Genomic DNA, 26,706 nt, shown 5'->3' with positions numbered 1-26,706 from the left:
GACCCCAATCTGTCAATGTAACACACGCAGGCAAGAGTAGACTTACCCCACTCTGTCAATGTAACACACACAGGGAAGAGCAGACGGACCCCACTCTGTCAATGTAACACACCCTGGGAGGAGCAGACTGACCCCACTCTGTCAATGTAACACACCCAGGGAAGAGCAGACTGACCCCTTTCTGTCAATGTAAGACACCCAGTGAAGAGTATACTGACCCCACTCTGTCAATGTAACACACGCAGGGAAGAGTAGACTGACCCCACTCTGTCAATGTAACACACGCAGGGAAGAGTAGACTTACCCCACTCTGTCAATGTAACACACACAGGGAAGAGCAGACGGACCCCACTCTGTCAATGTAACACACCCAGGGAAGAGCAGACTGACCCCACTCTGTCAATGTAACACACCCAGGGAAGAGCAGACTGACCCCACTCTGTCAATGTAAAACACCCAGGGAAGAGCAGACTGACCCCTTTCTGTCAACGTTTCACACCCAGGGAAGATCAGACTGACCCAACTCTGTCAATGTAACACATTCTGGAAAGAGCAGACTGACCCAACTCTGTCATTGTAACACACCCAGGGAAGAGCAGACTGACCCCTCTCTGTCACTGTAACACACCCAGGGACGAGCAGACTGACCCCACTCTGTCAATGTAACACGCACAGGGAAGGTTGGACTGACCCCACTCTGTCAATGAAACACACCCAAGGAAGAGCAGACTGACACCACTCTGTCAATGTAACATACCCTGTGAGGAGCAGACTGACCCCACTCTGTCAATGTAACACAACCTGGGAAGAACAGACTAACCGCACTCTGTCAATGTAACACACGCAGGGAAGAGTAGACTGACCCCACTCTGTCAATGTAACACACCCTGGGAGGAGCAGACTGACCCCACTCTGTCAATGTAAGACACCCAGTGCAGAGTAGACTGATCCCACTCTGTCAATGTAACACACCCAGGGAAGGGCAGACTGACCCCACTCTGTCAATGTAACACTCCCAGGGTGGAGCAGACTGACCCCACTCTGTCAATTTAAAACATCCAGGGAAGTGCACGCTGACCCCACTCTGTCAATGTAACACACCCAGGGAAGAGCAGACTGACCCCACTCTGTCAATGGAACACATGAAGGGAAGAGCAGACTGACCCCACCCTGTCAATGTAACACACCCAGGGATGAGCAGACTGACCACTCTCTGTCAATGTACAACTCCCAGGGAAGAACGAACTGACACCACTCTGGCAATGTAACACACCCAGGGAAAAACAGACTGACCTCACTCGGTCAATATAACAGACACAGGGAAGAGCAGACTGACCACACTCTGTCAATGTCACGCACCCAGGGAAGAGCAGACTGACCCCACTCTGTCAATGTAACACACCCAGGGAAGAGCAGACTGACCCCACTCTGTCAATGTCACGAACCCAGGGAAGAGCACACTGACCGCACTCTGTCAATGTAACACACCATGGGAAGAACAGACTGACCCCAATCTGTCAATGTAACACACCCTGGGAAGAGCAGACTGACCCCAATCTGTCAATGTAACACACGCAGGGAAGAGTAGACTTACCCCACTCTGTCAATGTAACACACACAGGGAAGAGCAGACGGACCCCACTCTGTCAATGTAACACACCCTGGGAGGAGCAGACTGACCCCACTCTGTCACTGTAACACACCCAGGTACGAGCAGACTGACCCCACTCTGTCAATGTAACACACCCAGGGAAGAGCAGACTGACCCCACTCTGTCAATGTAACACACCCAGGGAAGAGCAGACTGACCCCACTCTGTCAATGTAAAACACCCAGGGAAGAGCAGACTGACCCCTTTCTGTCAACGTTTCTCACCCAGGGAAGATCAGACTGACCTAATTCTGTCAATGTAACACATTCTGGAAAGAGCAGACTGACCCAACTCTGTCATTGTAACACACCCAGGGAAGAGCAGACTGACCCCTCTCTGTCACTGTAACACACCCAGGGACGAGCAGACTGACCCCACTCTGTCAATGTAACACGCCCAAGGAAGGTTGGACTGACCCCACTCTGTCAATGAAACACACCCAAGGAAGAGCAGACTGACCCCACTCTGTCAATGTAACATAGCCTGTGAGGAGCAGACTGACCCCACTCTGTCAATGTAACACACCCTGGGAAGAACAGACTAACCGCACTCTGTCAATGTAACACATGCAGGGAAGAGTAGACTGACCCCACTCTGTCAATGTAACACACGCAGGGAAGAGTAGACTGACCCCACTCTGTCAATGTAACACACACAGGGAAGAGCAGACGGACCACACTCTGTCAATGTAACACACCCTGGGAGGAGCAGACTGACCCCACTCTGTCAATGTAACACACTCAGGGAAGAGCAGACTGACCCCACTCTGTCAATGTAAGACACCCAGTGCAGAGTAGACTGATCCCACTCTGTCAATGTAACACACCCAGGGAAGGGCAGACTGACCCCATTCTGTCAATGTAACACTCCCAGGGTGGAGCAGACTGACCCCACTCTGTCAATTTAAAACATCCAGGGAAGTGCACGCTGACCCCACTCTGTCAATGTAACACACCCAGGGAAGAGCAGACTGACCCCACTCTGTCAATGGAACACATGAAGGGAAAAGCAGACTGACCCCACCCTGTCAATGTAACACACTCCGGGAAGAGCAGACTGACCCCCCTCTGTCAATGAAACACACCCAGGGAAGGGCAGACTGACCCCACTCTGCCAATGTAACACACCCAGGGATGAGCAGACTGACCACTCTCTGTCAATGTAACACTCCCAGGGAAGAACGAACTGACACCACTCTGGCAATGTAACACACCCAGTGAAAAGCAGACTGACCTCACTCGGTCAATATAACAGACACAGGGAAGAGCAGACTGACCACACTCTGTCAATGTCACGCACCCAGGGAAGAGCAGACTGACCCCACTCTGTCAATGTAACACACCCAGGGAAGAGCAGACTGACCCCACTCTGTCAATGTCACGCACCCAGGGAAGAGCACACTGACCGCACTCTGTCAATGTAACACACCCTGGGAAGAGCAGACTGACCCCAATCTGTCAATGTAACACACCCTGGGAAGAGCAGACTGACCCCAATCTGTCAATGTAACACACGCAGGCAAGAGTAGACTTACCCCACTCTGTCAATGTAACACACACAGGGAAGAGCAGACGGACCCCACTCTGTCAATGTAACACACCCTGGGAGGAGCAGACTGACCCCACTCTGTCAATGTAACACACCCAGGGAAGAGCAGACTGACCCCTTTCTGTCAATGTAAGACACCCAGTGAAGAGTATACTGACCCCACTCTGTCAATGTAACACAAGCAGGGAAGAGTAGACTGACCCCACTCTGTCAATGTAACACACGCAGGGAAGAGTAGACTTACCCCACTCTGTCAATGTAACACACACAGGGAAGAGCAGACGGACCCCACTCTGTCAATGTAACACACCCAGGGAAGAGCAGACTGACCCCACTCTGTCAATGTAACACACCCAGGGAAGAGCAGACTGACCCCACTCTGTCAATGTAAAACACCCAGGGAAGAGCAGACTGACCCCTTTCTGTCAACGTTTCACACCCAGGGAAGATCAGACTGACCCAACTCTGTCAATGTAACACATTCTGGAAAGAGCAGACTGACCCAACTCTGTCATTGTAACACACCCAGGGAAGAGCAGACTGACCCCTCTCGGTCACTGTAACACACCCAGGGACGAGCAGACTGACCACACTCTGTCAATGTAACACGCACAGGGAAGGTTGGACTGACCCCACTCTGTCAATGAAACACACCCAAGGAAGAGCAGACTGACACCACTCTGTCAATGTAACATACCCTGTGAGGAGCAGACTGACCCCACTCTGTCAATGTAACACAACCTGGGAAGAACAGACTAACCGCACTCTGTCAATGTAACACACGCAGGGAAGAGTAGACTGACCCCACTCTGTCAATGTAACACACCCTGGGAGGAGCAGACTGACCCCACTCTGTCAATGTAAGACACCCAGTGCAGAGTAGACTGATCCCACTCTGTCAATGTAACACACCCAGGGAAGGGCAGACTGACCCCACTCTGTCAATGTAACACTCCCAGGGTGGAGCAGACTGACCCCACTCTGTCAATTTAAAACATCCAGGGAAGTGCACGCTGACCCCACTCTGTCAATGTAACACACCCAGGGAAGAGCAGACTGACCCCACTCTGTCAATGGAACACATGAAGGGAAGAGCAGACTGACCCCACCCTGTCAATGTAACACACCCAGGGATGAGCAGACTGACCACTCTCTGTCAATGTAACACTCCCAGGGAAGAACGAACTGACACCACTCTGGCAATGTAACACACCCAGGGAAAAACAGACTGACCTCACTCGGTCAATATAACAGACACAGGGAAGAGCAGACTGACCACACTCTGTCAATGTCACGCACCCAGGGAAGAGCAGACTGACCCCACTCTGTCAATGTAACACACCCAGGGAAGAGCAGACTGACCCCACTCTGTCAATGTCACGAACCCAGGGAAGAGCACACTGACCGCACTCTGTCAATGTAACACACCATGGGAAGAACAGACTGACCCCAATCTGTCAATGTAACACACCCTGGGAAGAGCAGACTGACCCCAATCTGTCAATGTAACACACGCAGGGAAGAGTAGACTTACCCCACTCTGTCAATGTAACACACACAGGGAAGAGCAGACGGACCCCACTCTGTCAATGTAACACACCCTGGGAGGAGCAGACTGACCCCACTCTGTCACTGTAACACACCCAGGTACGAGCAGACTGACCCCACTCTGTCAATGTAACACGCCCAGGGAAGGGTAGACTGACCCCACTCTGTCAATGAAACACACCCAAGGATGAGCAGACTGACCCCACTCTGTCAATGTAACATACCCTGGGAGGAGCAAACTGACCCCTCTCTGTCAATGTAACACACCCTGGGAAGAGCAGACTGACCGCACTCTATCAATGTAACACACGCAGGGAAGAGTAGACTGACCCCACTCTGTCAATGTAACACACGCACGGAAGAGTAGACTTACCCCACTCTGTCAATGTAACACACACAGGGAAGAGCAGACGGACCCCACTCTGTCAATGTAACACACCCTGGGAGGAGCAGACTGACACCACTCTGTCAATGTAACACACCCAGGGAAGAGCAGACTGACCCCTTTCTGTCAATGTAAGACACCCAGTGAAGAGTAGACTGACCCCACTCTGTCAATGTAACACACCCAGAGAAGAGCAGACTAACCTCACTCTGTCAATGTAACACACCCAGGGAAGAGCAGACTGATCCCACTCTGTCAATTTAACACACCCAGGGAAGAGCAGACTGACCCCTCTCTGTCAATGTAAAACACCCAGGGAAGAGCAGACTGACCCCTTTCTGTCAACGTTTCACACCCAGGGAAGATCAGACTGACCTAATTCTGTCACTGTAACACATTCCGGAAAGAGCAGACTGACCCAACTCTGTCATTGTAACACACCCAGGGAAGTGCAGACTGACCCCTCTCTGTCACTGTAACACACCCAGGGACGAGCAGACTGACCCCACTCTGTCAATGTAACACGCCCAGGGAAGGTTGGACTGACCCCACTCTGTCAATGAAACACACCCAAGGAAGAGCAGACTGACCCCACTCTGTCAATGTAACATAGCCTGTGAGGAGCAGACTGACCCCACTCTGTCAATGTAACACACCCTGGGAAGAACAGACTAACCGCACTCTGTCAATATAACACATGCAGGGAAGAGTAGACTGACCCCACTCTGTCAATGTAACACACGCAGGGAAGAGTAGACTGACCCCACTCTGTCAATGTAACACACACAGGGAAGAGCAGACGGACCACACTCTGTCAATGTAACACACCCTGGGAGGAGCAGACTGACCCCACTCTGTCAATGTAACACACCCAGGGAAGAGCAGACTGACCCCACTCTGTCAATGTAAGACACCCAGTGCAGAGTAGACTGATCCCACTCTGTCAATGTAACACACCCAGGGAAGGGCAGACTGACCCCATTCTGTCAATGTAACACTCCCAGGGTAGAGCAGACTGACCCCACTCTGTCAATTTAAAACATCCAGGGAAGTGCACGCTGACCCCACTCTGTCAATGTAACACACCCAGGGAAGAGCAGACTGACCCCACTCTGTCAATGGAACACATGAAGGGAATAGCAGACTGACCCCACCCTGTCAATGTAATACACTCAGGGAAGAGCAGGCTGACCCCCCTCTGTCAATGAAACACACCCAGGGAAGAGTAGACTGACCCCACTCTGCCAATATAACCCAGCCAGGGAAGAGCAGACTGACCCCACTCTGTCAATTTAACACACCTAGGGAAGGGCAGACTGACCCCACTCTGCCAATGTAACACACCCAGGGATGAGCAGACTGACCACTCTCTGTCAATGTAACACTCCCAGGGAAGAACGAACTGACACCACTCTGGCAATGTAACACACCCAGGGTAAAGCAGACTGACCTCACTCGGTCAATATAACAGACACAGGGAAGAGCAGACTGACCACACTCTGTCAATGTCACGCACCCAGGGAAGAGCAGACTGACCCCACTCTGTCAATGTAACACACCCAGGGAAGAGCAGACTGACCCCACTCTGTCAATGTCACGCACCCAGGGAAGAGCACACTGACCGCACTCTGTCAATGTAACACACCCTGGGAAGAGCAGACTGACCCCAATCTGTCAATGTAACACACCCTGGGAAGAGCAGACTGACCCCAATCTGTCAATGTAACACACGCAGGGAAGAGTAGACTTACCCCACTCTGTCAATGTAACACACACAGGGAAGAGCAGACGGACCCCACTCTGTCAATGTAACACACCCTGGGAGGAGCAGACTGACCCCACTCTTTCAATGTAACACACCCAGTTAAGAGCAGACTGACCCCTTTCTGTCAATGTAAGACACCCAGTGAAGAGTATACTGACCCCACTCTGTCAATGTAACACACGCAGGGAAGAGTAGACTGACCCCACTCTGTCAATGTAACACACGCAGGGAAGAGTAGACTGACCCATTTCTGTCAATGTAACACACCCAGGGAAGAGCAGACTGACCCCTTTCTGTCAATGTAAGACACCCAGTGAAGAGTATACTGACCCCACTCTGTCAATGTAACACACGCAGGGAAGAGTAGACTGACCCCACTCTGTCAATGTAAAACACCCAGGGAAGAGCAGACTGACCCCTTTCTGTCAACGTTTCACACCCAGGGAAGATCAGACTGACCCAACTCTGTCAATGTAACACATTCTGGAATGAGCAGACTGACCCAACTCTGTCATTGTAACACACCCAGGGAAGAGCAGACTGACCCCTCTCTGTCACTGTAACACACCCAGGGACGAGCAGACTGACCCCACTCTGTCAATGTAACACGCACAGGGAAGGTTGGACTGACCCCACTCTGTCAATGAAACACACCCAAGGAAGAGCAGACTGACACCACTCTGTCAATGCAACATACCCTGTGAGGAGCAGACTGACCCCACTCTGTCAATGTAACACAACCTGGGTAGAACAGACTAACCGCACTCTGTCAATGTAACACACGCAGGGAAGAGTAGACTGACCCCACTCTGTCAATGTAACACACCCTGGGAGGAGCAGACTGACCCCACTCTTTCAATGTAAGACACCCAGTGCAGAGTAGACTGATCCCACTCTGTCAATGTAACACACCCAGGGAAGGGCAGACTGACCCCACTCTGTCAATGTAACACTCCCAGGGTGGAGCAGACTGACCCCACTCTGTCAATTTAAAACATCCAGGGAAGTGCACGCTGACCCCACTCTGTCAATGTAACACACCCAGGGAAGAGCAGACTGACCCCACTCTGTCAATGGAACACATGAAGGGAAGAGCAGACTGACCCCACCCTGTCAATGTAACACACCCAGGGATGAGCAGACTGACCACTCTCTGTCAATGTAACACTCCCAGGGAAGAACGAACTGACACCACTCTGGCAATGTAACACACCCAGGGAAAAACAGACTGACCTCACTCGGTCAATATAACAGACACAGGGAAGAGCAGACTGACCACACTCTGTCAATGTCACGCACCCAGGGAAGAGCAGACTGACCCCACTCTGTCAATGTAACACACCCAGGGAAGAGCAGACTGACCCCACTCTGTCAATGTCACGCACCCAGGGAAGAGCACACTGACCGCACTCTGTCAATGTAACACACCCTGGGAAGAGCAGACTGACCCCAATCTGTCAATGTAACACACCCTGGGGAGAGCAGACTGACCCCAATCTGTCAATGTAACACACGCAGGGAAGAGTAGACTTACCCCACTCTGTCAATGTAACACACACAGGGAAGAGCAGACGGACCCCACTCTGTCAATGTAACACACCCTGGGAGGAGCAGACTGACCCCACTCTGTCAATGTAACACACACAGGGAAGAGCAGACTGACCCCTTTCTGTCAATGTAAGACACCCAGTGAAGAGTATACTGACCCCACTCTGTCAATGTAACACACGCAGGGAAGAGTAGACTGACCCCACTCTGTCAATGTAACACACGCAGGGAAGAGTAGACTTACCCCACTCTGTCAATGTAACACACACAGGGAAGAGCAGACGGACCCCACTCTGTCAATGTAACACACCCAGGGAAGAGCAGACTGACCCCACTCTGTCAATGTAACACACCCAGGGAAGAGCCGACTGACCCCACTCTGTCAATGTAAAACACCCAGGGAAGAGCAGACTGACCCCTTTCTGTCAACGTTTCACACCCAGGGAAGATCAGACTGACCCAACTCTGTCAATGTAACACATTCTGGAAAGAGCAGACTGACCCAACTCTGTCATTGTAACACACCCAGGGAAGAGCAGACTGACCCCTCTCTGTCACTGTAACACACCCAGGGACGAGCAGACTGACCCCACTCTGTCAATGTAACACGCACAGGGAAGGTTGGACTGACCCCACTCTGTCAATGAAACACACCCAAGGAAGAGCAGACTGACACCACTCTGTCAATGTAACATACCCTGTGAGGAGCAGACTGACCCCACTCTGTCAATGTAACACAACCTGGGAAGAACAGACTAACCGCACTCTGTCAATGTAACACACGCAGGGAAGAGTAGACTGACCCCACTCTGTCAATGTAACACACCCTGGGAGGAGCAGACTGACCCCACTCTGTCAATGTAAGACACCCAGTGCAGAGTGGACTGATCCCACTCTGTCAATGTAACACACCCAGGGAAGGGCAGACTGACCCCACTCTGTCAATGTAACACTCCCAGGGTGGAGCAGACTGACCCCACTCTGTCAATTTAAAACATCCAGGGAAGTGCACGCTGACCCCACTCTGTCAATGTAACACACCCAGGGAAGAGCAGACTGACCCCACTCTGTCAATGGAACACATGAAGGGAAGAGCAGACTGACCCCACCCTGTCAATGTAACACACTCAGGGAAGAGCAGACTGACCCCCCTCTGTCAATGAAACACACCCAGGGAAGAATAGACTGACCCCACTCTGCCAATATAACCCAGCCAGGGAAGAGCAGACTGAACCCACTCTGTCAATTTAACACACCCAGGGAAGGGCAGACTGACCACTCTCTGGCAATGTAACACACCTAGGGAAAAGCAGACTGACCTCACTCGGTCAATATAACAGACACAGGGAAGAGCAGACTGACCACACTCTGTCAATGTCACGCACCCAGGGAAGAGCAGACTGACCCCACTCTGTCAATGTAACACACCCAGGGAAGAGCAGACTGACCCCACTCTGTCAATGTCACGCACCCAGGGAAGAGCACACTGACCGCACTCTGTCAATGTAACACACCCTGGGAAGAGCAGACTGACCCCAATCTGTCAATGTAACACACCCTGGGAAGAGCAGACTGACCCCAATCTGTCAATGTAACACACGCAGGGAAGAGTAGACTTACCCCACTCTGTCAATGTAACACACACAGGGAAGAGCAGACGGACCCCACTCTGTCAATGTAACACACCCTGGGAGGAGCAGACTGACCCCACTCTGTCAATGTAACACACCCAGGGAAGAGCAGACTGACCCCTTTCTGTCAATGTAAGACACCCAGTGAGGAGTATACTGACCCCAATCTGTCAATGTAACACACGCAGGGAAGAGTAGACTGACCCCACTCTGTCAATGTAACACACGCAGGGAAGAGTAGACTTACCCCACTCTGTCAATGTAACACACACAGGGAAGAGCAGACGGACCCCACTCTGTCAATGTAACACACCCAGGGAAGAGCAGACTGACCCCACTCTGTCAATGTAACACACCCAGGGAAGAGCAGACTGACCCCACTCTGTCAATGTAAAACACCCAGGGAAGAGCAGACTGACCCCTTTCTGTCAACGTTTCACACCCAGGGAAGATCAGACTGACCCAACTCTGTCAATGTAACACATTCTGGAAAGAGCAGACTGACCCAACTCTGTCATTGTAACACACCCAGGGAAGAGCAGACTGACCCCTCTCTGTCACTGTAACAAACCCAGGGACGAGCAGACTGACCCCACTCTGTCAATGTAACACGCACAGGGAAGGTTGGACTGACCCCACTCTGTCAATGAAACACACCCAAGGAAGAGCAGACTGATACCACTCTGTCAATGTAACATACCCTGTGAGGAGCAGACTGACCCCACTCTGTCAATGTAACACAACCTGGGAAGAACAGACTAACCGCACTCTGTCAATGTAACACACGCAGGGAAGAGTAGACTGACCCCACTCTGTCAATATAACACACCCTGGGAGGAGCAGACTGACCCCACTCTGTCAATGTAAGACACCCAGTGCAGAGTAGACTGATCCCACTCTGTCAATGTAACACACCCAGGGAAGGGCAGACTGACCCCACTCTGTCAATGTAACACTCCCAGGGTGGAGCAGACTGACCCCACTCTGTCAATTTAAAACATCCAGGGAAGTGCACGCTGACCCCACTCTGTCAATGTAACACACCCAGGGAAGAGCAGACTGACCCCACTCTGTCAATGGAACACATGAAGGGAAGAGCAGACTGACCCCACCCTGTCAATGTAACACACTCAGGGAAGAGCAGACTGACCCCCCTCTGTCAATGAAACACACCCAGGGAAGAATAGACTGACCCCACTCTGCCAATATAACCCAGCCAGGGAAGAGCAGACTGAACCCACTCTGTCAATTTAACACACCCAGGGAAGGGCAGACTGACCACTCTCTGGCAATGTAACACACCCAGGGAAAAGCAGACTGACCTCACTCGGTCAATATAACAGACACAGGGAAGAGCAGACTGACCACACTCTGTCAATGTCACGCACCCAGGGAAGAGCAGACTGACCCCACTCTGTCAATGTAACACACCCAGGGAAGAGCAGACTGACCCCACTCTGTCAATGTCACGCACCCAGGGAAGAGCACACTGACCGCACTCTGTCAATGTAACACACCCTGGGAAGAGCAGACTGACCCCAATCTGTCAATGTAACACACCCTGGGAAGAGCAGACTGACCCCAATCTGTCAATGTAACACACCCTGGGAAGAGCAGACTGACCCCACTCTGTCACTGGAACACACCCAGGGAAGAGCAGACTGACCCCACTCTGTCAATGTAACAGACGCTGGTAAGAGCAGACTGACCGCACTCAGTCAATCTAATGCACCCTGGGAAGAGCAGACTGACCCCACTCTGTCAATGTAACACACCCAGGGACGAGAAGACTGACCCCACTCTGTCAATGTAACACGCCCAGGGAAGGGTAGACTGACCCCACTCTGTCAATGAAACACACCCAAGGAAGAGCAGACTGACCCCACTCTGTCAATGTAACATACCCTGGGAGGAGCAGACTGACCCCACTCTGTCAATGTAACACACCCTGGGAAGAGCAGACTGACCGCACTCTGTCAATGTAACACACGCAGGGAAGAGTAGACTGACCCCACTCTGTCAATGTAACACACGCAGGGAAGAGTAGACTGACCCCACTCTGTCAATGTAACACACACAGGGAAGAGCAGACGGACCCCACACTGTCAATGTAACACACCCTGGGAGGAGCAGACTGACCCCACTCTGTCAATGTAACACACCCAGGGAAGAGCAGACTGACCCCTTTCTGTCAATGTAAGACACCCAGTGAAGAGTAGACTGACCCCACTCTGTCAATGTAACACACCCAGGGAAGAGCAGACTGACCTCACTCTGTCAATGTAACACACCCAGGGAAGAGCAGACTGACACCACTCTGTCAATGTAACACACCCAGGGAAGAGCAGACTGACCCCACTCTGTCAATGTAAAATACCCAGGGAAGAGCAGACTGACCCCTTTCTGTCAACGTTTCACACCCAGGGAAGATCAGACTGACCCAACTCTGTCAATGTAACACATTCTGGAAAGAGCAGACTGAACAACTCTGTCATTGTAACACACCCAGGGAAGAGCAGACTGACCCCTCTCTGTCATTGTAACACACCCAGGGAAGAGCAGACTGACCTCACTCTGTCAATGTAACACACCCAGGGAAGAGCAGACTGACCCCACTCTGTCAATGGAACACATGAAGGGAAGAGCAGACTGACCCCACCCTGTCAATGTAACACACTCAGGGAAGAGCAGACTGACCCCCCTCTGTCAATGAAACACACCCAGGGAAGAATAGACTGACCCCACTCTGCCAATATAACCCAGCCAGGGAAGAGCAGACTGAACCCACTCTGTCAATTTAACACACCCAGGGAAGGGCAGACTGACCACTCTCTGGCAATGTAACACACCTAGGGAAAAGCAGACTGACCTCACTCGGTCAATATAACAGACACAGGGAAGAGCAGACTGACCACACTCTGTCAATGTCACGCACTCAGGGAAGAGCAGACTGACCCCACTCTGTCAATGTAACACACCCAGGGAAGAGCAGACTGACCCCACTCTGTCAATGTCACGCACCCAGGGAAGAGCACACTGACCGCACTCTGTCAATGTAACACACCCTGGGAAGAGCAGACTGACCCCAATCTGTCAATGTAACACACCCTGGGAAGAGCAGACTGACCCCAATCTGTCAATGTAACACACGCAGGGAAGAGTAGACTTACCCCACTCTGTCAATATAACACACACAGGGAAGAGCAGACGGACCCCACTCTGTCAATGTAACACACCCTGGGAGGAGCAGACTGACCCCACTCTGTCAATGTAACACACCCAGGGAAGAGCAGACTGACCCCTTTCTGTCAATGTAAGACACCCAGTGAAGAGTATACTGACCCCAATCTGTCAATGTAACACACGCAGGGAAGAGTAGACTGACCCCACTCTGTCAATGTAACACACGCAGGGAAGAGTAGACTTACCCCACTCTGTCAATGTAACACACACAGGGAAGAGCAGACGGACCCCACTCTGTCAATGTAACACACCCAGGGAAGAGCAGACTGACCCCACTCTGTCAATGTAACACACCCAGGGAAGAGCAGACTGACCCCACTCTGTCAATGTAAAACACCCAGGGAAGAGCAGACTGACCCCTTTCTGTCAACGTTTCACACCCAGGGAAGATCAGACTGACCCAACTCTGTCAATGTAACACATTCTGGAAAGAGCAGACTGACCCAACTCTGTCATTGTAACACACCCAGGGAAGAGCAGACTGACCCCTCTCTGTCACTGTAACACACCCAGGGACGAGCAGACTGACCCCACTCTGTCAATGTAACACGCACAGGGAAGGTTGGACTGACCCCACTCTGTCAATGAAACACACCCAAGGAAGAGCAGACTGATACCACTCTGTCAATGTAACATACCCTGTGAGGAGCAGACTGACCCCACTCTGTCAATGTAACACAACCTGGGAAGAACAGACTAACCGCACTCTGTCAATGTAACACACGCAGGGAAGAGTAGACTGACCCCACTCTGTCAATATAACACACCCTGGGAGGAGCAGACTGACCCCACTCTGTCAATGTAAGACACCCAGTGCAGAGTAGACTGATCCCACTCTGTCAATGTAACACACCCAGGGAAGGGCAGACTGACCCCACTCTGTCAATGTAACACTCCCAGGGTGGAGCAGACTGACCCCACTCTGTCAATTTAAAACATCCAGGGAAGTGCACGCTGACCCCACTCTGTCAATGTAACACACCCAGGGAAGAGCAGACTGACCCCACTCTGTCAATGGAACACATGAAGGGAAGAGCAGACTGACCCCACCCTGTCAATGTAACACACTCAGGGAAGAGCAGACTGACCCCCCTCTGTCAATGAAACACACCCAGGGAAGAATAGACTGACCCCACTCTGCCAATATAACCCAGCCAGGGAAGAGCAGACTGAACCCACTCTGTCAATTTAACACACCCAGGGAAGGGCAGACTGACCACTCTCTGGCAATGTAACACACCCAGGGAAAAGCAGACTGACCTCACTCGGTCAATATAACAGACACAGGGAAGAGCAGACTGACCACACTCTGTCAATGTCACGCACCCAGGGAAGAGCAGACTGACCCCACTCTGTCAATGTAACACACCCAGGGAAGAGCAGACTGACCCCACTCTGTCAATGTCACGCACCCAGGGAAGAGCACACTGACCGCACTCTGTCAATGTAACACACCCTGGGAAGAGCAGACTGACCCCAATCTGTCAATGTAACACACCCTGGGAAGAGCAGACTGACCCCAATCTGTCAATGTAACACACCCTGGGAAGAGCAGACTGACCCCACTCTGTCACTGGAACACACCCAGGGAAGAGCAGACTGACCCCACTCTGTCAATGTAACAGACGCTGGTAAGAGCAGACTGACCGCACTCAGTCAATCTAATGCACCCTGGGAAGAGCAGACTAACCCCACTCTGTCAATGTAACACACCCAGGGACGAGAAGACTGACCCCACTCTGTCAATGTAACACGCCCAGGGAAGGGTAGACTGACCCCACTCTGTCAATGAAACACACCCAAGGAAGAGCAGACTGACCCCACTCTGTCAATGTAACATACCCTGGGAGGAGCAGACTGACCCCACTCTGTCAATGTAACACACCCTGGGAAGAGCAGACTGACCGCACTCTGTCAATGTAACACACGCAGGGAAGAGTAGACTGACCCCACTCTGTCAATGTAACACACGCAGGGAAGAGTAGACTGACCCCACTCTGTCAATGTAACACACACAGGGAAGAGCAGACGGACCCCACTCTGTCAATGTAACACACCCTGGGAGGAGCAGACTGACCCCACTCTGTCAATGTAACACACCCAGGGAAGAGCAGACTGACCCCTTTCTGTCAATGTAAGACACCCAGTGAAGAGTAGACTGACCCCACTCTGTCAATGTAACACACCCAGGGAAGAGCAGACTGACCTCACTCTGTCAATGTAACACACCCAGGGAAGAGCAGACTGACACCACTCTGTCAATGTAACACACCCAGGGAAGAGCAGACTGACCCCACTCTGTCAATGTAAAATACCCAGGGAAGAGCAGACTGACCCCTTTCTGTCAACGTTTCACACCCAGGGAAGATCAGACTGACCCAACTCTGTCAATGTAACACATTCTGGAAAGAGCAGACTGAACAACTCTGTCATTGTAACACACCCAGGGAAGAGCAGACTGACCCCTCTCTGTCATTGTAACACACCCAGGGAAGAGCAGACTGACCTCACTCTGTCAATGTAACACACCCAGGGAAGAGCAGACTGAGCCCCCTCTGTCAATGTAACACAACCAGGGAACAGATGATTGACCTGGCTAGGTCAATGTAACATACCCAGGGAAGAGCAGACTAACCCTACTCTGTCAATGTAACACACCCAGGAAAGAGCAGACTGACCCCACTCTGTCAATGTAACACACCCAGGGAAGAGCAGACTGACCCCACTCTGTCAATGTCACGCACACAGGGAAGAGCAGACTGACCGCACTCTGTCAATGTCACGCACCCAGGGAAGAGCAGACTGACCCCAATGTGTCAATGTAACACACCCAGGGAAGAGCAGACTGACCCCACACATTCAATGTAACACATCCAGGGAAGAGCAGACTGACCCCTCTCTGTCAATGTAACACACCCAGGGAACAGCAGACTGACTCCACTCTGTGAATGTAACACACCCAGGGAAGAGCAGACTGACCCCACTCTGTCAATGTCACGCACCCAGGGAAGAGCAGACTGACCGCACACTGTCAATGTAACACACCCAGGGAAGAGCAGATTGACCCCACTGTGTCAATGTAACACACCCAGGGAAGAGCAGACTGACCCCACACTTTCAATGTAACCCACCGAGGGAAAAGCAGACTGACCCCTCTCTGTCAATGTAACACACCCAGGGAAGAGCAGACTGAAACCACTCTGGCAATGTAACACACCCAGGGAAGAGCAGACTTACCTCACCCGGTCAAATATAACAGACACAGGGAAGAGCAGACTGACCACACTCTGTCATTGCAACACACCCAGGGAAGAGCAGACTGACCCCTTTCTGTCAACGTTATACACCCAGGGAAGATCAGACTGACCCAACTCTGTCAATGTAACACACCGCGGGAAGAGCAGACTGACCCCACTCGGTCAATGTAAAACACCCAAGGAAGAGCAGACTGACCCCACTCTGTCATTGTAACACACCCAGGGAAGAGCAGACTGACCCCTCTCTGTCAATGTAACACACCCAAGGAAGAGCAGACTGACCCCACTCTGTCAATGTAACACACCCAGGGAAGAGCAGACTGACCCCACTGTGTCAATGTAACACACCCAGGGAAGAGCAGACTGACCCCACACATTCAATGGAACACACCCTGGGAAGAGCAGACTGACCCCACTCTGTAAATGTAACACACCCAGGGAACAGCAGACTGACCCCACTCTGTCAATGTCACGCACCCAGGGAAGAGCAGACTGACCCCACCCTGTCAAAGTAACACACCCAGGGAAGGGTAGACTGACCCCAGTCTGTCAATGTAACACTCCCAGGGAAGAGCAGACTGACCCCACTCTGTCAATTTAAAACACCCAGGGAAGTGCACGCTGACCCCACTCTGTCAATGTAACACACCCTGGGAAGAGCAGACTGACCGCACTCTGTCAATGTAACACCCGCAGGGAAGAGTAGACTGACCCCACTCTGTCAATGTAACACACGCAGGGAAGAGTAGACTGACCCCACTCTGTCAATGTAACACACACAGGGAAGAGCAGACGGACCCCACTCTGTCAATGTAACACACCCTGGGAGTAGCAGACTGACCCCACTCTGTCAATGTAACACACCCAGGGAAGAGCAGACTGACCCCTTTCTGTCAATGTAAGACACCCAGTGAAGAGTAGACTGACCCCACTCTGTCAATGTAAAATACCCAGGGAAGAGCAGACTGACCCCTTTCTGTCACCGTTTCACACCCAGAGAAGATCAGACTGACCCAACTCAGTCAATGTAACACAAACTGGAAAGAGCAGACTGACCCAACTCTGTCATTGTAACACACCCAGGGAAGAGCAGACTGACCCCTCTCTGTCATTGTAACACACCCAGGGAAGAGCAGACTGACCTCACTCTGTCAATGTAACACACCCAGGGAAGAGCAGACTGACCCCACTCTGTCAATGTAACACACCCAGGGAAGAGCAGACTGACCCCACTCTGTCAATGTAAAATACCCAGGGAAGAGCAGACTGACCCCTTTCTGTCACCGTTTCACACCCAGGGAAGATCAGACTGACTCAACTCAGTCAATGTAACACAAACTGGAAAGAGCAGACTGACCCAACTCTGTCATTGTAACACACCCAGGGAAGAGCAGACTGACCCCTCTCTGTCATTGTAACACACCCAGGGAAGAGCAGACTGACCTCACTCTGTCATTGTAACACACCCAGGGAAGAGCAGACTGAGCCCCCTCTGTCAATGTAACACAACCAGGGAACAGACGATTGACCTGGCTAGGTCAATGTAACATACCCAGGGAAGAGCAGACTAACCCCACTCTGTCAATGTAACACACCCAGGGAAGAGCAGACTGACCCCACTCTGTCAATGTAACACACCCAGGGAAGAGCAGACTGACCCCACTCTGTCAATGTCACGCACCCAGGGAAGAGCAGACTGACCGCACTCTGTCAATGTCACGCACCCAGGGAAGAGCAGACTGACCCCACTGTGTCAATGTAACACACCCAGGGAAGAGCAGACTGACCCCACACATTCAATGTAACACATCCAGGGAAGAGCAGACTGACCCCTCTCTGTCAATGTAACACACCCAGGGAACAGCAGACTGACTCCACTCTGTGAATGTAACACACCCAGGGAAGAGCAGACTGACCCCACTCTGTCAATGTCACGCACCCAGGGAAGAGCAGACTGACCGCACACTGTCAATGTAACACACCCAGGGAAGAGCAGATTGACCCCACTGTGTCAATGTAACACACCCAGGGAAGAGCAGACTGACCCCACACTTTCAATGTAACCCACCGAGGGAAGAGCAGACTGACCCCTCTCTGTCAATGTAACACACCCAGGGAAGAGCAGACTGACCCCTTTCTGTCAATGTAAGACACCCAGTGAAGAGTAGACTGACCCCACTCTGTCAATGTAACACACCCAGGGAAGAGCAGACTGACCTCTCTCTGTCAATGTAACACACCCAGGGAACAGCAGACTGACTCCACTCTGTGAATGTAACACACCCAGGGAAGAGCAGACTGACCCCACTCTGTCAATGTCACGCACCCAGGGAAGAGCAGACTGACCGCACACTGTCAATGTAACACACCCAGGGAAGAGCAGATTGACCCCACTCTGTCAATGTCACGCACCCAGGGAAGAGCAGACTGACCGCACACTGTCAATGTAACACACCCAGGGAAGAGCAGATTGACCCCACTGTGTCAATGTAACACACCCAGGGAAGAGCAGACTGACCCCACACTTTCAATGTAACCCACCGAGGGAAGAGCAGACTGACCCCTCTCTGTCAATGTAACACACCCAGGGAAGAGCAGACTGACCTCACCCGGTCAAATATAACACACCCAGGGAAGAGCAGACTGACCCCTTTCTGTCAACGTTATACACGCAGGGAAGATCAGACTGACCCAACTCTGTCAATGTAACACACCGCGGGAAGAGCAGACTGACCCCACTCGGTCAATGTAAAACACCCAAGGAAGAGCAGACTGACCCCACTCTGTCATTGTAACACACCCAGGGAAGAGCAGACTTACCTCACCCGGTCAAATATAACAGACAAAGGGAAGAGCAGACTGACCACACTCTGTCATTGCAACACACCCAGGGAAGAGCAGACTGACCCCTTTCTGTCAACGTTATACACCCAGGGAAGATCAGACTGACCCAACTCTGTCAATGTAACACACCGCGGGAAGAGCAGACTGACCCCACTCGGTCAATGTAAAACACCCAAGGAAGAGCAGACTGACCCCACTCTGTCATTGTAACACACCCAGGGAAGAGCAGACTGACCCCTCTCTGTCAATGTAACACACCCAGGGAAGAGCAGACTGACCCCTCTCTGTCAATGTAACACACCCAGGGAAGAGCAGACTGACCCCACTCTGTCAATGTAACACACCCAGGGAAGAGCAGACTGACCTCACTCTGTCAATGTAACACACCCAGTGAACAGCAGACTGACTCCACTCTGTGAATGTAACACACCCAGGGAAGAGCAGACTGACCCCTCTCTGTCAATGTAACACACCCAGGGAAGAGCAGACTGACCCCACTCTGTCAATGTAACACACCCAGGGAAGAGCAGACTGACCCCACTGTGTCAATGTAACACACCCAGGGAAGAGCAGACTGACCCCACACATTCAATGGAACACACCCTGGGAAGAGCAGACTGACCCCACTCTGTAAATGTAACACACCCAGGGAACAGCAGACTGACCCCACTCTGTCAATGTCACGCACCCAGGGAAGAGCAGACTGACCCCACCCTGTCAAAGTAACACACCCAGGGAAGGGTAGACTGACCCCAGTCTGTCAATGTAACACTCCCAGGGAAGAGCAGACTGACCCCACTCTGTCAATTTAAAACACCCAGGGAAGTGCACGCTGACCCCACTCTGTCAATGTAACACACCCTGGGAAGAGCAGACTGACCGCACTCTGTCAATGTAACACCCGCAGGGAAGAGTAGACTGACCCCACTCTGTCAATGTAACACACGCAGGGAAGAGTAGACTGACCCCACTCTGTCAATGTAACACACACAGGGAAGAGCAGACGGACCCCACTCTGTCAATGTAACACACCCTGGGAGTAGCAGACTGACACCACTCTGTCAATGTAACACACCCAGGGAAGAGCAGACTGACCCCTTTCTGTCAATGTAAGACACCCAGTGAAGAGTAGACTGACCCCACTCTGTCAATGTAACACACCCAGGGAAGAGCAGACTGACCTCACTCTGTCAATGTAACACACCCAGGGAAGAGCAGACTGACCCCACTCTGTCAATGTAACACACCCAGGGAAGAGCAGACTGACCCCACTCTGTCAATGTAAAATACCCAGGGAAGAGCAGACTGACCCCTTTCTGTCACCGTTTCACACCCAGGGAAGATCAGACTGACCCAACTCAGTCAATGTAACACAAACTGGAAAGAGCAGACTGACCCAACTCTGTCATTGTAACACACCCAGGGAAGAGCAGACTGACCCCTCTCTGTCATTGTAACACACCCAGGGAAGAGCAGACTGACCTCACTCTGTCAATGTAACACACCCAGGGAAGAGCAGACTGAGCCCCCTCTGTCAATGTAACACAACCAGGGAACAGACGTTTGACCTGGCTAGGTCAATGTAACATACCCAGGGAAGAGCAGATTAACCCCACTCTGTCAATGTAACACACCCAGGGAAGAGCAGACTGACCCCACTCTGTCAATGTAACACACACAGGGAAGAGCAGACTGACCCCACTCTGTCAATGTCACGCACCCAGGGAAGAGCAGACTGTCCGCACTCTGTCAATGTCACGCACCCAGGGAAGAGCAGACTGACCCCACTGTGTCAATGTAACACACCCAGGGAAGAGCAGACTGACCCCACACATTCAATGTAACACATCCAGGGAAGAGCAGACTGACCCCTCTCTGTCAATGTAACACACCCAGGGAACAGCAGACTGACTCCACTCTGTGAATGTAACACACCCAGGGAAGAGCAGACTGACCCCACTCTGTCAATGTCACGCACCCAGGGAAGAGCAGACTGACCGCACACTGTCAATGTAACACACCCAGGGAAGAGCAGATTGACCCCACTGTGTCAATGTAACACACCCAGGGAAGAGCAGACTGACCCCACACTTTCAATGTAACCCACCGAGGGAAGAGCAGACTGACCCCTCTCTGTCAATGTAACACACCCAGGGAAGAGCAGACTGACCCCTTTCTGTCAATGTAAGACACCCAGTGAAGAGTAGACTGACCCCACTCTGTCAATGTAACACACCCAGGGAAGAGCAGACTGACCTCACTCTGTCAATGTAACACACCCAGGGAACAGCAGACTGACTCCACTCTGTGAATGTAACACACCCAGGGAAGAGCAGACTGACCCCACTCTGTCAATGTCACGCACCCAGGGAAGAGCAGACTGACCGCACACTGTCAATGTAACACACCCAGGGAAGAGCAGATTGACCCCACTCTGTCAATGTCACGCACCCAGGGAAGAGCAGACTGACCGCACACTGTCAATGTAAAACACCCAGGGAAGAGCAGATTGACCAAACTGTGTCAATGTAACACACCCAGGGAAGAGCAGACTGACCCCACACTTTCAATGTAACCCACCGAGGGAAGAGCAGACTGACCCCTCTCTGTCAATGTAACACACCCAGGGAAGAGCAGACTGACCTCACCCGGTCAAATATAACACACCCAGGGAAGAGCAGACTGACCCCTTTCTGTCAACGTTATACACGCAGGGAAGATCAGACTGACCCAACTCTGTCAATGTAACACACCGCGGGAAGAGCAGACTGACCCCACTCGGTCAATGTAAAACACCCAAGGAAGAGCAGACTGACCCCACTCTGTCATTGTAACACACCCAGGGAAGAGCAGACTTACCTCACCCGGTCAAATATAACAGACACTGGGAAGAGCAGACTGACCACACTCTGTCATTGCAACACACCCAGGGAAGAGCAGACTGACCCCTTTCTGTCAACGTTATACACCCAGGGAAGATCAGACTGACCCAACTCTGTCAATGTAACACACCGCGGGAAGAGCAGACTGACCCCACTCGGTCAATGTAAAACACCCAAGGAAGAGCAGACTGACCCCACTCTGTCATTGTAACACACCCAGGGAAGAGCAGACTGACCCCTCTCTGTCAATGTAACACACCCAGGGAAGAGCAGACTGACCCCTCTCTGTCAATGTAACACACCCAGGGAAGAGCAGACTGACCCCACTGTGTCAATGTAACACACCCAGGGAAGAGCAGACTGACCCCACACATTCAATGGAACACACCCTGGGAAGAGCAGACTGACCCCACTCTGTAAATGTAACACACCCAGGGAACAGCAGACTGACCCCACTCTGTCAATGTCACGCACCCAGGGAAGAGCAGACTGACCCCACCCTGTCAAAGTAACACACCCAGGGAAGGGTAGACTGACCCCAGTCTGTCAATGTAACACTCCCAGGGAAGAGCAGACTGACCCCACTCTGTCAATTTAAAACACCCAGGGAAGTGCACGCTGACCCCACTCTGTCAATGTAACACACCCTGGGAAGAGCAGACTGACCGCACTCTGTCAATGTAACACCCGCAGGGAAGAGTAGACTGACCCCACTCTGTCAATGTAACACACGCAGGGAAGAGTAGACTGACCCCACTCTGTCAATGTAACACACACAGGGAAGAGCAGACGGACCCCACTCTGTCAATGTAACACACCCTGGGAGTAGCAGACTGACCCCACTCTGTCAATGTAACACACCCAGGGAAGAGCAGACTGACCCCTTTCTGTCAATGTAAGACACCCAGTGAAGAGTAGACTGACCCCACTCTGTCAATGTAACACACCCAGGGAAGAGCAGACTGACCTCACTCTGTCAATGTAACACACCCAGGGAAGAGCAGACTGACCCCACTCTGTCAATGTAACACACCCAGGGAAGAGCAGACTGACCCCACTCTGTCAATGTAAAATACCCAGGGAAGAGCAGACTGACCCCTTTCTGTCACCGTTTCACACCCAGGGAAGATCAGACTGACCCAACTCAGTCAATGTAACACAAACTGGAAAGAGCAGACCGACCCAACTCTGTCATTGTAACACACCCAGGGAAGAGCAGACTGACCCCTCTCTGTCATTGTAACACACCCAGGGAAGAGCAGACTGACCTCACTCTGTCAATGTAACACACCCAGGGAAGAGCAGACTGAGCCCCCTCTGTCAATGTAACACAACCAGGGAACAGACGATTGACCTGGCTAGGTCAATGTAACATACCCAGGGAAGAGCAGACTAACCCCTCTCTGTCAATGTAACACACCCAGGGAACAGCAGACTGACTCCACTCTGTGAATGTAACACACCCAGGGAAGAGCAGACTGACCGCACACTGTCAATGTAACACACCCAGGGAAGAGCAGATTGACCCCACTGTGTCAATGTAACACACTCAGGGAAGAGCAGACTGACCCCACACTTTCAATGTAACCCACCGAGGGAAGAGCAGACTGACCCCTCTCTGTCAATGTAACACACCCAGGGAAGAGCAGACTGACCCCTTTCTGTCAATGTAAGACACCCAGTGAAGAGTAGACTGACCCCACTCTGTCAATGTAACACACCCAGGGAAGAGCAGACTGACCTCACTCTGTCAATGTAACACACCCAGTGAACAGCAGACTGACTCCACTCTGTGAATGTAACACACCCAGGGAAGAGCAGACTGACCCCACTCTGTCAATGTCACGCACCCAGGAAGAGCAGACTGACCGCACACTGTCAATGTAACACACCCAGGGAAGAGCAGATTGACCCCACTCTGTCAATGTCACGCACCCAGGGAAGAGCAGACTGACCGCACACTGTCAATGTAACACACCCAGGGAAGAGCAGATTGACCCCACTGTGTCAATGTAACACACCCAGGGAAGAGCAGACTGACCCCACACTTTCAATGTAACCCACCGAGGGAAGAGCAGACTCACCCCTCTCTGTCAATGTAACACACCCAGGGAAGAGCAGACTGACCTCACCCGGTCAAATATAACACACCCAGGGAAGAGCAGACTGACCCCTTTCTGTCAACGTTATACACCCAGGGAAGATCAGACTGACCCAACTCTGTCAATGTAACACACCGCGGGAAGAGCAGACTGACCCCACTCGGTCAATGTAAAACACCCAAGGAAGAGCAGACTGACCCCACTCTGTCAATGTAACACACCCAGGGAAGAGCAGACTGACCCCACTCTGTAAATGTAACACTCCCAGGGAACAGCAGACTGACCCCACTCTGTCAATGTAACACACCCAGGGAAGAGCAGACTGACATCACTCTGTCAATGTCACGCACCCAGGGAAGAGCAGACTGACCCAACCCTGTCAAAGTAACACTCCCAGGGAAGAGCAGACTGACCACACTCTGTCAATTTAAAACACCCAGGGAAGTGCACGCTGACCCCACTCTGTCAATGTAACACATCCAGGGAAGAGCAGACTGACCCCAGTCTGTCAATGGAACACATGAAGGGAAGAGTAGACTGACCCCACTCTGCCAATATAACCCAGCCAGGGAAGAGCAGACTGACCCGACTCTGTCAATGTAACACACCCAGGGAAGGGCAGACTGACCCTACAATGCCAATGTAACACACCCAGGGATGAGCAGACTGACCACTCTCTGTCAATGTAACACTCCCAGGGAAGAACTAACTGACACCACTCTGGCAATGTAACACATCCAAGGAAAAGCAGACTGACCTCACTCGGTCAATATAACAGACACAGGGAAGAGCAGACTGACCACACTCTGTCATTGCAACGCACCCAGGGAAGAGCAGACTGACCCCACTCTGTCAGTATAACACACCCAGGTAAGAGCAGACTGACCCCACTCTGTCAATGTAACACACCCAGGGAAGAGCAGACTGACCCCACTCTGTCAATGTAAGACACACAGGGAAGAGTAGACTGACCCCACTCTGTCAATGTAACACACCCAGGGAAGAGCAGACTCACCCCACAGTGTTCATGTAAAACACCCAGGGAAGAGCAGACTGACCCTTTCTGTCAACTTTACACACCCAGGGAAGATCAGACTGACCCAACTCTGTCAATGTAACACATTCTGGGAAGAGCAGACTGACCCCACTCTGTCAATGCAACACACCCAGGGAAGAGCAGACTGACCCCACTCTATCATTGTAACACACCCAGGGAAGAGCAGACTGACTTCACTCTGTCAATGTAACACACCCAGGGAAGAGCAGACTGACTCCATTCTGTCAATGTAACACACACAGGGAAGAGCAGACTGACCCCACTCTGTCAATGTAACTCACCCAGGGAAGAGAAGATTGCCCCCCCTTTGTCAATGTAACACACCCAGGGGAGACCAGAGTGACCTCTCTATCTCAATGTAACTCACCAAGGGAAGGGCAGACTGACCCCACTCTGTCAAAGTAACACACTCAGGGAAGAGCATACTGTCCCCACTCTGTCAAAGTAACACACTCAGGGAAGAGCAGACTGACCTCACTCTGTCAATGTAACACACCCAGGGAAGAGCAGACTGTCCCCACTCTGTCAAAGTAACACACTCGGGGAACTGCAGACTGACCCCACTCTGTCAATGTAACACACCCAGGGAAGAGCAGACTGACCCCACCCTGTCAATGTAACACACCCAGGGAAGAGCAGACTGACCCCACTCTGTCAATGTAACACACCCAGTGAAGAGCAGATTGAACCAACCCTGTCTCTGTAACACACCCAGGGAAGAGCAGACTGACCCCACCCTGTCAATGTAACACACCCAGGGAAGAGCAGACACAGCCCACTCTGTCAATGTAACATACTCGGGGAATAGCAGTCTGACCCCAATCTGTCAATGTATCACACCCAGGGGAGAGCAGACTGAACCAACCCTGTGAATGTAACTCACCCAGGGAAGAGCAGACAGACCTCACTCTGTCAATGTAACACACCGCGGGAAGAGCAGACTGACCCCACTCTGTCAATGTAACACACCCAAGTAAGAGCAGACTGACCCCACTCTGTCATTGTAACACATCCAGGGAAGAGCAGACTGACCCCTCTCTGTCAATGTAACTCACCCAGGGAACAGAAGATTGACCTCACTCGGTCAATGTAACATTTCCAGGGAAGAGCAGACTAACCCCACTCTGTCAATGTAACACACCCAGGGAAGATCAGATTGATCCCACTGTGTCAATGTAACACACCCAGGGAAGAGCAGACTGACCCCACACTTTCAATGTAACACATCCAGGGAAGAGCAGACTG

The sequence above is a fragment of the Chiloscyllium punctatum genome, unplaced genomic scaffold (genome assembly GCF_047496795.1).
Source record: "Chiloscyllium punctatum isolate Juve2018m unplaced genomic scaffold, sChiPun1.3 scaffold_81, whole genome shotgun sequence".
NCBI lineage: Eukaryota > Metazoa > Chordata > Chondrichthyes > Orectolobiformes > Hemiscylliidae > Chiloscyllium > Chiloscyllium punctatum.
Note: the sequence above shows the minus strand (reverse complement) of the source record.